General features: G+C 42.7%; 1 protein-coding gene across 7 annotated transcripts in view; it reads right to left on the reverse strand.

Moving 5' to 3' along the window:
• Positions 1-16381, reverse strand: part of SMOC1 (SPARC related modular calcium binding 1) — a 138543-nt gene that overhangs the window by 110462 nt on the left and 11700 nt on the right. The window lies entirely within an intron of this gene.

The raw sequence follows: 16381 nt of genomic DNA on the forward strand, positions 1-16381 counted from the left end.
GTTCCCAAGTCTGGCTATGAAGTATCTGCCAAGGAGCTTCCTTCTTCCCTCTCTCTCCACCACAGGAATTTTCTCATTTGTAAGCAGAACCGAACACAAACTTCTTAGAAAAGTTTGCAGGGTAATTTAGTCATCCCTAGGTAAAGGGAGGGAATGCTTCAGTAGGTAAAACCAGAGCCAGAATTTGAACACCTGTGAACAGGGTTTAAGGGAGGGAAGATCTTAAGTTTGCACACCAAGAGGTTGACAGCGGTATTTGGCTCCAATACACAGATTTACATCCCTGCCTATGTCATCATTCTCCATGTTCATACAAAGAAGTGGATTCTGTTACAGAGTATGAGGACTACCTTGGAGCAGAGATATTCAGCTGAGCACTGTTCTTAAAATGGAGTCACTTAAAGTCCTCTAAATCAGGCGAACCTCAGGTTTGCAATGAACAGGCTACTACTATGTGGTAACTTAAATAAGAAAGCCTTGAAGCAGGACATGCATATGTCCTCGAGTATGGAAAGAAGTTTCTTCAGAAGTGCCAAAATGCAACCCACAATCCTTAAAAATCCACTACTGAAAGAATTGCTGAAGAGCAGGAAACAAAGTCAGAGAGCCTAGTCTCCCAGAATCATAGCTTGCCATGTTCTAATGACACTTGCTCAAACATTTTATTGGTCAGTTTTCTGAACTAGCAAGCTCTGAAGCTGGCTAAGTATTTATAAAAGAGGCTCAGCCTGGAATGGGAAGAGAGGAAGCCAAGGAATGGAAACAGCATCCTCACAGAAACTCAGTATAGTGTGAATTTAGAGATGAAATTTTTACTTGCTTTAAGATGGTTGTCTTACTATTGCCTTCCCAAGGAAATTCAAGGGCCTGAAGATTCTATGAAATGATGGCAGCTCTGATTTTGACATTTCTATGCAGAAAGCAGATACTGTCCAGTACTTCTGTCAACTCAAACAGGCAGAAATAGTGTGCCATCTCCAGAGCTGCATCCTGAAAGGGAAAGTATCCAAAAGAATTATTTTTTTTTTATCTCAAACCCAGGATATTACGTTTTTAGGAGGATGCATAAATCAGCAGCTAGCCTTTGCAACATTTCGCAGGCTAGACTGTATTGTTTAATAGGTAACAACCCAGATTCATTGGTCAAATTCATTAGGTATATATTAACTACATAGAAAAAAAACAACAAACCCAAAACAAAACAACAAACCACCAAGTCACTCTTACTAGCCAATGCTAGTTTTCCTTATCATTTTTCTACCTAAGCAGAAGTCATTTTTAACAACAGAAGCAGCCCAGTACAAACATTACTTTCAGCTAAAATTCTTTCCACACAGTACTAAATAGTTGAGGCAGAAGACAATAGTTACCGGTTTGGAGTAGCTCTACTCCTGCCAGCGGTGCCACACAGCAGATTCACAACTAAGATGATACTGGAACTGCTTATCTTCATCTCAGTACTTGTTAGTCAGGACTCCCCCAAAAAGGGGAGTCAAAATCCATAGCAACAGCTACCCCAAGCCCAGCAATGAATAGCTAGGGACCTGCCTAACAGGTTCACTCTAGCTAACTTCTTGACTTCTGTTTGTTACCTTGTCCTGGGCATCTCACTCCATTTTCTACTTCAAATCATTCCCCCCAGCATAACTGTATTTTTTTTAAAAAGTTTTCCACTTTTAGACTTACATCAGTCTTCCTTCTCCTCATAAGAAGCATGAGTTAGAGATTCCTCCATCCCTTTGATCAGGACCAGCCCACCAAGAGCAGCAGTACTACAGACCTGAACACACTGCTTTTCTCGTTCACAGTCTAGTTTCACTAACTGGAAGACAGGATGCAAGAGCCACAATCTGCCCTGAAAGAAATATATACCACACTTGAACTGCAGAGGTATCACTAAAGGTCTGTTTTGAGGCCCCTAATAAGCAACTGATGATAAGCTCCCATAATAACTTTCTTCACAGATGTTCTGACTACTGAGCCAGGTATTTGTACTACCCTTTAGCAATGCCCATGTATGCAAATGTATGTTTATCCAAATACAGACCTTACTTTCATTTTCTGTCGAGTCAGATATTATAGAATTAAACCAGCAGTCAGAAAACCATAGGTAGTTGCATGGAAAGCAATTTCCGTAAGTCATGGCAACAACAAAACTTAACAAGGGAATTAGTTTGCGGTTTTTCCAACAGCTTGCTTGTGGGAGGATTTACTCTATGGTCATCATTAGCAGAACCATTCACTGACCTCTAGATTTCCTCCCTACACACTGTCTGCACTGGGTTCAACTTCTGGAAGAGTATGTGTGTCCTAAGTACAGGGAACTGGGATTCTCAAGTCCACTGACCTCTTCAGCTTACCAAGCTTAAGTTTTCCTTGTTAAGAAAAGCAGAGCAATGTTGCCTGAGAAAAGCAAGTTACTTAGCCTTAACAAAGTGATACTAGTAATAAATTGGGAACACCAGAGAAATCCTGTAGCTTTTGACTGTCTTACATGGTGACAATATGTGCCACCAGCTTGGTGTTCTAGCCTCAGAGGCTAAGCATTAGCAAGGAGCTTCAACTCAGCATTTAAGAAAAGAATATGATACCTGCAAAGAAAACTTGCAGCAAAAACAAAACTGAGCGTCAGGAAAGAACTGACAGAGCTTTTAAGGGGAACTGGCAGAATGGCAAAGGAAAGCCCAGTACAAAAGACACAGAATATTTAACTGCGAAGCTCTATCCTAAGTTTGCACAAGGTTTTCAAAGCGATGTCCACAACAAAGGTTGTATTAATTACTCTCATCTCTAGCAAACCCAAATATGGTTTATCAGGAATGATCTCTATCTGCTTGAGTCTTTCAGTCCAAGTCCCTTGTCCACAATCTTCTGTAAGATTCAGCTCCTTGCATTTTACAATAAAGAGGAAACAATGCCAAGAATAAGCTTTTCACTTTCTGAGATGTTTTTGAAGCAGAAAGGACAGCACATCTAGCACCAAGGCAGGTCACAGATAGTATCACTCATCTAGCTCTTACCTCCCTCCCCCTCTGTAAGAACTGTTACATGGCAAGCATGTGCTTCTGCAGCAAACCAGTATAGCAATTACCATGAATTCTGTTTCAGACACTTAATGCCTATAAATAAGCAGCCCAAAATAACTGAGGATTACAGAAAATAGTGAGAGACTACTGCCATCTCAGGCATTCAGATAATTTGTTAGGCCTCTTCAGCTGGTAACCTACAGGCTGCACCCACTCCCCAACACAGCCGAGTAATCTCTTGCCTCTCAGCAATATTACTCTTTGCACTGGGGCTCTGGGGTGCAGCAACATGATGCTGAGGGAAAAGGCAAGTTCTATCATATTAGCCTGTCCCTTGAATAATCAGCACTTCTGAGTGAAAGACTGTTGCTGTACACCAATGCAGTGGGAAGAGTGCTCCCAGTAACAGCTTCAGTACCCAGAAGCAAAGAGAGGGACACACCTGTGCTTCCTTCCCAAGGCATTGCTATTTCGGAGGCTGCAAACCAGCCTCAAGGCATCAGTGTGGGACTGCCTCAGGCAATCAGAGCCTTATGCACTAGATACACACCCCTCCTCATTGCCCTCACTCTCAAGCCCTTCTCCATCTCCTAATGGCCAGTGGCTTCACTAGATACTACTCCCCCCATTCTCTCCCCAGCACTGGCATTCACCCAACCATGCGTTTCCATCTTGACCAGTCCAAAATCCTATTTGCTCTCTGAATTACAGGCAAAGGACTACACTTGCCTACATGAGCATCTTCATCAGGTTCCTTAAACTCCAAGTTCACCTTTTATCTGAAATGAAATTGCTCTGGCACCCCTCTACTCCCCCAACCCCTTTTTCAGATTTATTAAAAAGCATGAGAAAAGCACTTGCCACATGAGTGACAAGGAACATTGTTTGGAGGAACAGTTTTTCAAATGTGAGAGCAAGAATGTACTCCATGTAAGTGAGGACATAAAAAACCTTCTAGTGTATATTATTCCAAGTTTTACCAGATTGTAGAAATGATGTTGGACAAGTTTCTTCTCTGTAGTTCCCAAACAGATACAGACACAAAAGCACCCCAGACATTCTTTGCTCTTGTTTGAGCTTTAAGGCACAGATTCTCTTAGGTGCTGTACAACACATGAACAAGAATAATCTGAAGTCCTGTTTAAGAATGGCGAAGATCCCATCAAATTCAACAGGATACATACTTGGCTACCTCTTACAAAATGAAGACGACCTATTAAAAATATCAGTCTAAAACATCACCTGTTCTCTTGGCAGGGCCTGAAAACATCCCTCATTAACTGGAAATTGCAGTAGACATTGCCAACAGCTGTTTAATGGAGAATATATTACAAACATGCTGTGCAGCTTCAGAAATTTTGCACTTCTAAGACTTCTTTTATCTGTGGACTACAGCATGTTTACTAGGAGAAAGGCTCCACCACATACCTGTAAGGCAGGCATTAACCCACCCTAGGTGAAAAGCTTTAGAGATGGTAACTCACTCAAGTTCACAAAACAAACCAGTAGAAAAGACAAGAGAGCACAGGCTATCACCATTCTCCAGGCCTCGAAAGCTATTCTCCCCGAGCCTCCAGTCGTGCTCATAGTTACCCACCAAAAGCACATCCAAGAAGAGTACAGTAATGCATCACTGTGGTTAGATGCAGTATGTAGTTAACTCCTTACACCTCAGAGCTCTTTCCTCTTACCTTTGAGCAATTATAGCTGTGAAGGAAACACAGGCTTCACTTATATGTAGTGTTGAACTATAAGGAAGCACTTGCTGGTACAGCTTGGCTATCTAACATAGGTAATGAACAAACACACTGGATGGAAGTGAACGAAATAGCACTACTGCTTTCACCTAATCAGTACAGTGAGCAACATTCAATAGTGAACAGTTAAACAAGAATTTATCACTGTTCTTTTATACCACTGCATGAGTTGTCCCTCACTAGCGACAAGAGAGAACACCACTATGCATTGTCTGAGATTTTTCATCCAACAAGGAAAGGTTAGGTAAAGATAAGCAAAAGGTGGTACAAAAGCTAGACTCAGTCCAGTTGAGTGAATATATGACATGCTTATCCTGGAGTTGGTTGTCTGGGCTTTTAAAGAAGTTACGTGTAAACTAATCTCTTAAGTCTAAGAGTTAAGTGGAATTTGAGACTCAAACCCATGCAGCTGTAACAGTAACATGCTACAGTTTTCCTTATAAGATTAAGTTATAACTAACCTCATTAGTAGCTTACTTAAAATCGTAAGAAGCTGACCCTCAGTAGAGAAGGGGCAAGTTATTCCTCTATTGGCCTAAAAAGGCCCGCTCCCTCTCCCACAATAGACAGTACCTTCCCCCTCATAGGAGAGGGGTCAAAACACAGGAGAAATTCAACACTAACCTGATGCTCCAAGTTTGACAGAAAGACTTAGATTGTCCATATATGACTCTGGAGCTTTCCGTCACATTTGAAATGTTTACTCATTGTTTGAAATGCTTGAAAATCCTCTTAAGTTACCTAATCACATCCTGTGACAAGCTGAAGATACTTGACATTCCTCCCTTCCCTTTCCCCACCTTTGGGGCAAGCTAAGTGTAAACATGGCACCAACCCAACTACAGCAGAGCTAAGTACCATTTAGGATCTCAAAGGAGTACCCTGTGCCCTCAGAGGTTAGCACAACACAGGAGGTCCAGGCACTGTCCCTTCCCATCACCTGACTGGCCTGCTGGATATAAAGCATTGGGAGAGCAAGAATGAGTTTGTTTTCTATTCCAGTGCTGGCACTTCCTCTAAACTGCAAATCTAGAAACACATGGCAGCTCCTTTGTAAAAGAAAAAATAATCACTCATCTACCTAACTAGGAATGGGAAAAGTATAAGCCCCCCCCTTCTGCCCCCCCCTCCCCAAAACAAGCAATGGGGCAGCATATGCAAAAAGGCAGAGACCCCCTTCAGATTCTCATTTTACAAGGGGCAGACAAGAGAGGAGCCAGAAAAAGTAGCCAGTCTGATGTGGCATTTAATTCTCAAGATGACTTAGAGCCTGCAAAGATTCTTCCTGAAGATTTCAGGGCAATTCCTTTGGACTGTTCCCACTCTGAAAATCTGTGGCAGAATATACACGCTGCTGACAATCCAGCTTAGTATACTTATGATAGGAGGAGAAGATCAAGTAAGATTGCTGTTAACATCACTCCCTTTCACAGAGAAACCCACTCAGACGCTGACAAGCCCAAAGTTAAAAACATCAGATCTGAGGCATGTACCTTTGTGAAAGACAAACAGATACAGGATTTGGCAGATGCACCCACGCCAGCTCCTCAAAGAGACTACAGAAGTTGCATGCCAGCTTCAGCAACTGTTTTGCAATCGCAGTATTACTCCTCCCTATTCAGCACAGGAGCGTCCACCAAGTTCAGTATCAAATGGGACTGGATAAATTCAGGAACAGGTAGTATCCATGATAAAACCAGAAGATGAAGAGCCCAATTCAGTGCTTAATCACTGGAGTACAGATCTGATGAAACAGTGGTTGAGAGCCTTAAAGGATTCCCTCACCTGCTAAATAATGATTCCATTGCTAAACCTGAGCAGAAACCTCATGAGTTTCTATCTTTACCCTGGACAAATCCAGATTGTACAGACCAAAGCAGCTGTTAGCATCTACTTAACCCCTTGAACGTCTAGCCATGTCTGCACAGAAGTACTACATGGCAAGATAACTTCAGATACTTTGGAACTAAGAAATACGAAGCTGCAGGAGGCATGATAGGCAACAGAGAGACTTACACAAAGTCTGTTCAGCAGCTTTATTATCTTCCTACCGAAGTAAACAAACCACTGAACTGAAAAAAAGAAGGATCAGGCAAGTATTTTAGCAGCTATACATCCACTGTATTAGTATAGGACAAGGTATCCTTAAAGTTTTTTCCAAGCCTGTGATATACTTCATTGAAAAGTTACTCAAGATCCTAAGCCTAGTGAAATTAAATCCTTCAGTTCCTGGGATAAAGCCTTAACAAACTGGGAGAGCACCACTTCAAAGAACACAATCTAAAGAGAAAAGACAAGTCTTGCTGCATTTTAGGCTTTTTTTTTTTTTTTTAAACCATATTGAAGCTATTTAGGAGTTCTCTAACTTAAAACACAACCTGAGAAAATTACCAGAACAGAGATTCTCCAATCCACAAACACACTCAGATGATACTAAGTCTTCAAAAGCCAGATGAATAACCCAATCTTTGTTCATTCAGTACAATCTACTAACTACAGCTTCCACTGCTTTTATTAGTTGCTTCCAAAGGTAATTGCTCAATTTCCAGTTCAAAGCACTTTATACTAAGCATGCAAGAAAGCCATCTATGAGATACCTTATCAGTATGCTGTACACCAATGCATATACCTCCAAATGGCACAAACAGCCAATTAATTATATCATTGGTCAGGCAGACTATTCAAGTGGAATTAAAGCATCTAATTAACTTTCACCAGCAACATACAGAATGAAAGTTGTACCACTACATCATTATTAGAAGCCACAGTAAATTTAAAGATCAGATTTAAAGGCAAGAGTCTTGCAAGCAGTTTTGATCTTGAAAACTCCTTAAGGCATATTCCAGTTTTGCTTCTTGGTTGTAAGCAAAGGCAGACAGCCTACTTGCCACAAAACACCTTTTTTACCCTCTATAGCCACACAAACACTGAACATCCCAGATTTTACTCTTCAAAAGAACAAGAAACAGAGAGCACCCAGGCAGCAGTATTTGAGGCTGTTAGGAGCTCGCACCTGTAGCTGATTTGCTCATACAAACCTCCCACTGCTCTGAGTCCCCAAGCCTGTACAGTCTTCCAAGGCTCTTGCAGTGTAGACAGTGGCATGCAGTTTATTCCCACGGTGTGAGGTAAAACAGGGTTTAATCCTCGCACTGCTGATGTGGTTCTGCACTGTGTAGTTCTGAAAGTCTGTCTTGACTAGCTTCCTATTTTAGTGTCAGAGCATCTGATTCTTTTCTTAAAACCCAGGCTCCTACAGAAGAGAATGTTGAAACTCTTCTGCAGCTGGCATCTCAGAGAAGGCTTATTCTCAGCCTGAAAGGGCAGAAGCACCCCTGATCTCACTTATGCAATGCTTGCAGAAGTAATATTTAAATAACTCAAGCCGGGAAGTATTTCCTGGATGTTTTCCGTTGTTCCCCCTCCTAGAGTTAGAGCATAGCGGTGCCCCTAGAACACAGACCTCCGACTACCTCTTTCTGTTGAGCAAAACACCTGAGGTTGGTGTTCTAGGTAACAAGCCAGCCATTCCTTGTACAGGTAAAGCCACTAGAGGGCATTGACAATTACTGTGAAAATAGGTTTCAGTGTGAGAGACAGGCCTTGCCCTATGCTCTATAGGAAAGTCAGAGACTTTTGAGTTGAGAAAGCCAGTATTGAAGTCCTCTGCTCACAGGGATCTCATCGCCACTTGGATGCTCATGCCTAGAACACCAAAGACATCCCATAGTTATCATAACTACCTTAATGCAAGATTATAACCCTTAGCTTATGTCGAATTCACTTCATCAAGTATCTTCCCACCCTGGCACACCACTACGTATGTTGGTCAAGTTTTTGCCATCTCATTTGAATTTTTTGGTACTTCGAAGGACAAATCATTTCTGAGCATTCTCTGCCCCATCTGCAGACATTAATGCTGTCTTCCTCCCTTCCAGGTTAAGTTCAACACTGATACATGTTCCAGACCTACTTTCTTTATTCTCATCAAGTGCTTTGTTCACAGTTGCAGCATGAATGCTTTAACACACCATGTTTACATACACTGCAAACCTAAACAAGGAGAACTGAAAGCAACTGACAATCCTGCATTCAGATTTAACAAGCAACAGATGAGCAGAGAAGCCACGCACTCAGATGAATTATCTCTATTTCAAGCTTGTTCTTAAATATTTGACAATGGAGAATAAAAAGCGGCTGTCAAGAACCTTGCACAAGTTGGCCACTGAATTTAATAGCAAAGAGAATGTAGATGTTAAAAGCCCAGATTAAAAGTGTGTCCTAGCTAGGCTAAATCTAGTTCATCATACTCATACCTAAGGGCTCAGAGTTTCCTTTTGCTGTTCAGACAAATATCTTTCAGGGTATAAACTGGACCAAACCCATTCATGAAAACCATTTGAAAATTCAGCTTCCAGTTCACTACACATAACTCTTTCAGATTCTGAGGAGCCACAACATTCTCTTAAGTGCTGCTTCACATCCAACTTGAAAACAGCTTGTCTAGGGCATCACACAACAGTGTCATTACCAGTGTGATACAATCACATTATTCCAGGAGTCGCATCTTGCCCTTGTGCAGTTCAGTAAGTGGGGTTACACCATGACAAAGGATGACACTTTATAGCACTTCCAGGAAGTCCACCCAGCTCCAGAAAGTCCAGGCAATACCCTTATCTGATCATAGGCATGTCTTCTACAGTTGCTGGCAAAAGTGGGCATCCTTGCAGACTTTAAAAGTACACAAACAATTTGGATCTACCCACACCACTATACCAGGTATGGAGGAGGCAAACCCTCCAGACAAGTGGCAGGATAAAACTAATTATAATGCTAAACTTGGAACATATAAGTTACCCCAGATCTCTGCTGGAGAGATGTATAGTTTTCTGTTAGCAGATAAGTACTTGTAGATAGCCACTATAGATGCTTATAACAAGCCTGGACAACTCTGGTGTTCAATTTTACCTATACAAGTTGCAGTGTAGGTAGAAAGCTCTGCCAGCACAGGACACCAGCAAAAGTATTCCTATTTTAAAAGCAGAGACATTTGCCTTCAGCTGAAGTTAGCCAAGACATCTTAACTATTCTCACATTGAACTGGTCTTCCTCATTTCACATTAGCAAAGAAATAATTTACTATTGCTTTGAGATATATACCCTATTCAAGGGGGTGGGGGGGAATACATCCTCCCCATTCAACAAGCTTTATGCAGAGCTTTAGCCTACCCTATCTTTAAAAAGCTAAAGAAATGGTTTGTCTTATACATCCTTGAAATTAAAGTTACTCCTCATGCATGTAAGACTGCACTTGCACTTGGCAGGAACATCACACCAGAGCACTGCAACTCTTCACACAAGTTGGGGTGGAGTGGGGATCTACTATATTTTTTTTAGTAGATGTCAACATTTGTTCCTATTTGCTGCTATCATGGTGGGTACAAGTTATGGCTTTGCTAAGGAGACAAGGGTAGGAAGCATAACTGTAACTCCCAAGCATTCTCTACAGGACAGGAAAGCAGTGTTTTATCTGCACAGTTTAACTTGTAGCAGAGACTCACAGCTGTAATGCCTTTTTTTTCACAGGGACTATATAATAGGACAGCATTAGAGTTCGTAACTAGCATTTCCAGGCTTTGCCTGGAGCTCTTAAGCACAGGTCTAGGATTTACTGCACATTGTGTACCTACTCAGTGTTCATAAGTCACATTATTGCCTCTTGCTCATGACTAATACCAGGTACTATTACTGAACCAACATCTCCAATCCAGTGATGTGCAAACAGTCCAACTATGGGTGATGGCAAGAGCTAATAAACTGGTCTTTGAGAGCAGGTAAGTGTCCTGGGTTCAGCAGTAACAGTCATGTTTCTCCTTCTTGGTAGCTCGTGCAGTGCTGTGTTTTGACTTTCGGCCTGGGAACAGAGCTGATAACAATGATGTTTTGGTTTGGCCAAGGACTTTGTGAGCCTCATGCTCTGCCAGGGAGGAGGGGAAGCCAGGAGGAAGCAGAGACAGGACACCTGACCCAAACTGACCAAAGAGGTATTCCATACCACAGCACGTCATGCCCGGGATGTAACTGGGAGTCAGCTGGAATGGCTGGAAGTCTGCAGGGTTGGAGGAGGTATGGGTCGGTGCTTGGTCGGGCCTGGGGGATGAGTTATCGGTTGGCTGGTGGTGAGGTGTTGTATTCTCTTCCCTTGTTATTTCCTTTATCATTGTTAACATTGGTGGTATCAGTAGTGATTTGTGTTATACCTTAGTTACTAAACTGTTCTTATCTCAACCCGTGGGAGTTGCATTCTTTTTGACTCTCCTTTCCGTCCCTCCGGGAACAGGGGGAGGGCAAGAAGTGGGGGGAAGTGACTGAACGAATTGCCTGACTGGGTTTAAACCACAACAGTAAGACACTGGGCTTCTAAAACAGGAGACATGCACCTACTATCAATGTCAATTGAGTGTCCAGTCTCCAAAAGGTAAGTTGCAAACAGCCACAGCTTTTTTAATCACTGTGCTTCTAGAGACTATTCCAAAAGTTAGCCTTATTCAATTCACTAGTATGTTGCAGGACACAAACAGCTGAATTAGCCTGATAACTAGAAGTGCTAAGCTAGTATAAACAGAAAGATCCCATTTTCTGCATGGTCCATCCCTACAGCCAGCACAGGCTGGCTATCAGGCACTGAAGTACAATGAGAGCTCATGTAGTCTCAACTACTAAGAGATGTCACTGCTTCAGCCAGGAGTCTAGAGCTGTGTAAACTGCCTTCAGTAGCTGTCCTTCTTCCAGACTTGACCACCAAGGCAAGTGACTAAATCCAGCTCCAGCCATACAACTGGCAGGCAAAATTTGTCAGCCCTGTCACAGGACTAAGTTGTCTGGCTGTAGCTCACAGCAGACCAAAGCAACAAGTTCAACACACAGAAGAGGATCAGAAAACACACTCAAACATGGGCTTGGAGACAACCAACAGTATGGATGCAACATAAATGATTGTTTATGGGTTGAAATGACAGGAAGCTGTTACAGCTCAAAAGTACACACATAAGCTTGTTAACTGGCAACAATCTTAACTGAAGCAGTGGCGCTTCTACAGATAGGACAATTTTTAATTTTTTTTTCCATAATTGCTTTATTTTACTTAAAGCTTGTACTTTCCACAAAATCCTGCCAAAAGGCAGCAAGCAATGTGAGAAAGGAAGTACAGTTTTATTAGTGCTTTAAAGTGTAAGGTCAGTAAGTGTTTATGAACTACTGCAGTAGCACAGCCTTCATGAGGCTTTGAGAAACAATTTCATAGTGACCTAAACCCTCAGATTAAAATGTTACAGAAGTTGGCAGACTCTGGAAACTTAAAAAAGTTTATTTTTATCCTGTTTAGTGACTGTGACCAAATTACTGCTTGCTGTCCAGCAAAAGACATAATTTAAAGACAACTATCGAAGAAAAGTTTTAGCCTCAAGCAACAGTAAAAAGAGCTTTCTAAGAGATAAGAGAAGACATTTTTGTCTTTGACGTACAGGATATTTAAGTTGGAACCTAAGTATTTGGGCAGTGTTTTCTCTGTTCAAGTTCATATTCCTTTCCACCATCAAGCACAGAGCACTAGCACTATTACATGTCAAGTTTCAGCACCTGCAACTTGAACTCCAAGAGAAAAAAAAACTGCTCACAAATTAAAACTGGTGTAAACTTTTATGATGATTCTATCCCTCAATTGACAGCACTGACATAACACTAGCTAGGCTTTTTACTGTTAAGTGCCAAATATATTGTATTGGATTTTCTTGATAAGGTTTTGGTAGCAGGTAGCTTCTGTAAGGTGTAAGGTGGCTTCTATGATAAGCTACTAGAAGCTTCACCCACATGTCCAACAGAGCCAATGCCAGCCGGCTTCACAATGGACCCACCAGTGGCCAAGGCTGAGCCCATCAGCAATGGTGGTAGCACCTCTGGAATAACATGGTTAAGAAGAGGAAAATATTACTGTGGAGGACCAGTTGCAGCCAGAGAAAGAGTGAGAGTATGTGAAAGAAACAGCTCTGCAGACATGAAGGTCACTGAAGGAGGAGGGAGAAGAGGCGCTTCGGGAGCTGGAACAGAGGTTCCCCTGCAGCCCATGGTGCACACCACAGTGAGGCAGGCTGTGCCTCTGCAGCACACGGAGGTCCATGGTGGAGCAGGGCATATCACCTGTGGAGGACCTCTCACTGGAGCAGGGGGATGTCCAAAGGAGCTTGTGACCTTGCAGGAAAAGCCCATGCTGGAGCAGGCTCCTGACAGGACCAATGGAAAGAAGAGCCCATGCTGGAGCAGGTTTGCTGCAGGACTTGTGACCCCATACGAGCACCCACTCTGGAGCAGTCTGTTCCTGAGGCCTGCGCATCATGAAGGGACCCACACTGGAGCAGTTCATAATGAACTGCAGCCCATGGGAACGACTCACATTGGCGAAGTTTGTGAAGGACTGTCTCCCATGGAAGGGACTCCAGGCTGGAGCAGGGAAAGTGTGTGAGGAGTCCTCCCATGAGGGGAAAGGAGCAGCAGAGAACATGTGATGAACTGACGGCAACACCCATTTCCATCCCCTGCCTTGCTGAGGGGGAGAAGGCAGAGAAACTGAAAGTAGAGATAAGAAGGGGGCGGAGGGAAGGTGCTCTTAAGATTTGGTTTTATTTCTCATTATCCTGCTCTCATTTGGTTAATATTAAACTAATTTCCTCCAGCTGAGTCTGTTTTGCCCATGATGCTAACTGGTGAGTGATCACTCCCTGTCCTTATCTCAGCCTGTGAGCCTCTCCTGATATATTCTCTCCTCTGTCCAGTTGACGAGGGGAGAGATAGAGCAGTGTTGGTGGGCACCTGTTGTCCAGCCAAGGTTAACCCACCACACATGCTCTCATCAGGGAATCAAAGCATGGGGGTTTGTCCATATCCAAGGGTGCAGAACACTAGATCCAGATGCTATATAGATGCTCCTATGAGTTTCCCAAGTTGAAGTCTGTCGGGAGTTACAAAATCTGGCAACTCCTCTTTCGGAATTTAGTACCAGGACTAGTAATAGTACTTCTTCCCATTAACTGTGTGCTCTCTTCCCCTTCCAAAGAGGGAAAATTAAAAGCCAGTCCCTAGGTTTGGCTGCAACAGCATTGCAATGCCATGCCAGATTTTTAGAGGCTCCTTAAGGAGCCATAACCAGCAGAAATTAATAGCATGTAGGTGCTCAAGTTCCTGTGGGATTTAGCACACATCACCCACCCAACTCACTGCCAGAGAACTCACATCAGTACCCTGTGATCTAAAGCTTCAGTAGTTCGTAGAATCCCAAAGCACTTCTTAAGTAAGGTGATCAGGCCTCCCCTTACTATGGAAGTCACACAAATGTCTGCAAAGCAGCTATTCACAATCAGCACAGAACCACAGTACTCTAGAAACAGAAGCACCCATATGGAAAAAAGAAAAAACAGAACAGCACAATCAATACTGAAATCTACATTCATGTGGGAACAGAACCTGAAAGTACTCAGCCAATCTGATGCTACATCTTCAAAATATTAACAACACTGAGAGTGTGTTAGACTACAGCATTTGAGTATAGGTGCATTGGTACCTTTTGCAGCAAAACCATACACAACCTCTACAAGATATCCACGCTGCCTCAAAAAGAACTGAAACAGCTGACTTCAGGGCACAACCAGTTTGACTGATGTGTGAACTCCATCTTGGTGGTACTTCCAGAAGCAGAGACACATCATTGCTGACTCTACTGGAGGCTTTCAAGACAGCACTGATTCTTCAGCCTGTAGACCAACAGTGTAGAACCTCACCCAATCAGCTGCATTGGGTTTGTGTGGCAAGGTTTTGGTAGCAGCATGGTGCAGAGGTGGCCTTTGTGAGAAGGCAGTGACTGTCCTGTGCTGGACACAGCTGGTTCCACAACACACCCACTGCAGACCGAAGTTAAACCCATCAGCCAAGATGATGATGCCTCTGGAAACATACTTAAAAGGCAGAATGTCACATGGCAGGGGGGAAGTGAGAAGCCACAGTACCAAAAAAAGTCAGAGAAAGAGGTGCTCTAGATGCCAAAACAGAGATTGCTCGGTAGCCTGCCAAAGAGACCATGGTGGAGCAGGCCTATAGAGGGGATGCCACAGCAGAGCAGCTGGATATTTCCTGAAGGAACCTGGAGCCCACAATGCAGCAGATTTTTCTGGAAGATTTTAGTCCATGGGAAAGACCCATGCTGGACCAGGGGAAGAAGTGAGGAGGCTCTGGCAGCTGCGCAAGGTCAGCCAGCCACACCAGCAAAAAGAAAAGAAGAAACCCTTTTAATTTGCAGATTTCAGGCACCATTCTCACACTTTAGCTAAGAACTGCCCATGCCATTTGGTCCTGTGGATGACTTAGTGCCATCTTGCTTGTCATTAGAGGTGACTGTAGCATAAGCAAGACCTAAGAAATACAGAGATTGTTTGAAATCTAGAAAGGAAGCTTTCCCTAGCATAAACAAATAAAACAGCAATTAAAGCAACCAAAGGAAGGAATGGGGAATTAAGTGAATGCAAATGATTAATTACAGTTCTGTTTAATCTTGTCATGTTGACTGACAGCAAATCGGAGGTTCTGAGCTCTCCCATCTTTCCAGGAGAACTGTTGACCTTTCAGACTGATAAAGAAACATCTGCCTTTTGTTTTTCTTTTCTACCCTAAGAGCTCATAGTGCAATTACCAGAGTGAATTCCAAGCTTCAGCTAAGGCAGACACTTGCCAGTTATTTATTCAGCCCTCCACAACTGCTTCTTTAGTAGGTTAGAGTATTTTTGAATCACAGCCATTTGAGTTTTAAAATGGGATGACTTTATAATCTCACTCAGTTTCTACAGAGACTTTCCCCCAAAGGCGAAATCACACTTAAAGGGAAGCTTCCTACAAAGTTAGGCTCACCGTCTGAAAGCAGTAGGTCCAACTAAAACTGTTCAAGCTGAGCAGCCTCCGCATACAGCCCTAGATTTAACATAGATGTTGCCCCATAACACATCTAGAATATTTCCAAAAGCCAGATGTACATTTTAACCATCATCAGTTGATAACAAGATGACATAAGTACCAGCAGCTTTCTCCCCAGAAAGTAACCTAACACAGAGGCACGTGTCTTCCTAAGGTAAAGGGAAATTTCCTGGTGCTTCCCCCTTCATTTCAGGGATCTAGAGCCCCAAGCCACATGCTCAAGATTAATAAAAAGCCAGAAAGCAGCTTGACAAGAGTTTCAGTTAGAGTTGATACTGCAACCACAGCAAAAACAAGGACAGATCTGGGGAATGAGAAAGAAGAAAGTACTTCCTACTCTTTGGGAAACAAATTCTTCCTCAGATCCTATCCCCTGCCTATAAGAGGTTTGCTCTATTCAGAGTTAGCAAATCCTACTGCAATTTAGTACAGGGCATTAATTAAGCAAGCTTCATTGATGTCAGCATTTACTAACTTAAGACAGCATTCGTATCTTGCTGAATCCAGTAGTGACTTCATTCAGTTGCTTTATGTAAACAACACCAAGCACTGGTGTCAATCACCTCACAACAGAACAGATGCCAA

Source organism: Pezoporus flaviventris, unplaced genomic scaffold, assembly GCF_033815535.1.
Source record: "Pezoporus flaviventris isolate CSIRO_AGI_PZ_B2104156 unplaced genomic scaffold, CSIRO_AGI_Pfla_v1 ptg000036l, whole genome shotgun sequence".
Lineage (NCBI taxonomy): Eukaryota > Metazoa > Chordata > Aves > Psittaciformes > Psittacidae > Pezoporus > Pezoporus flaviventris.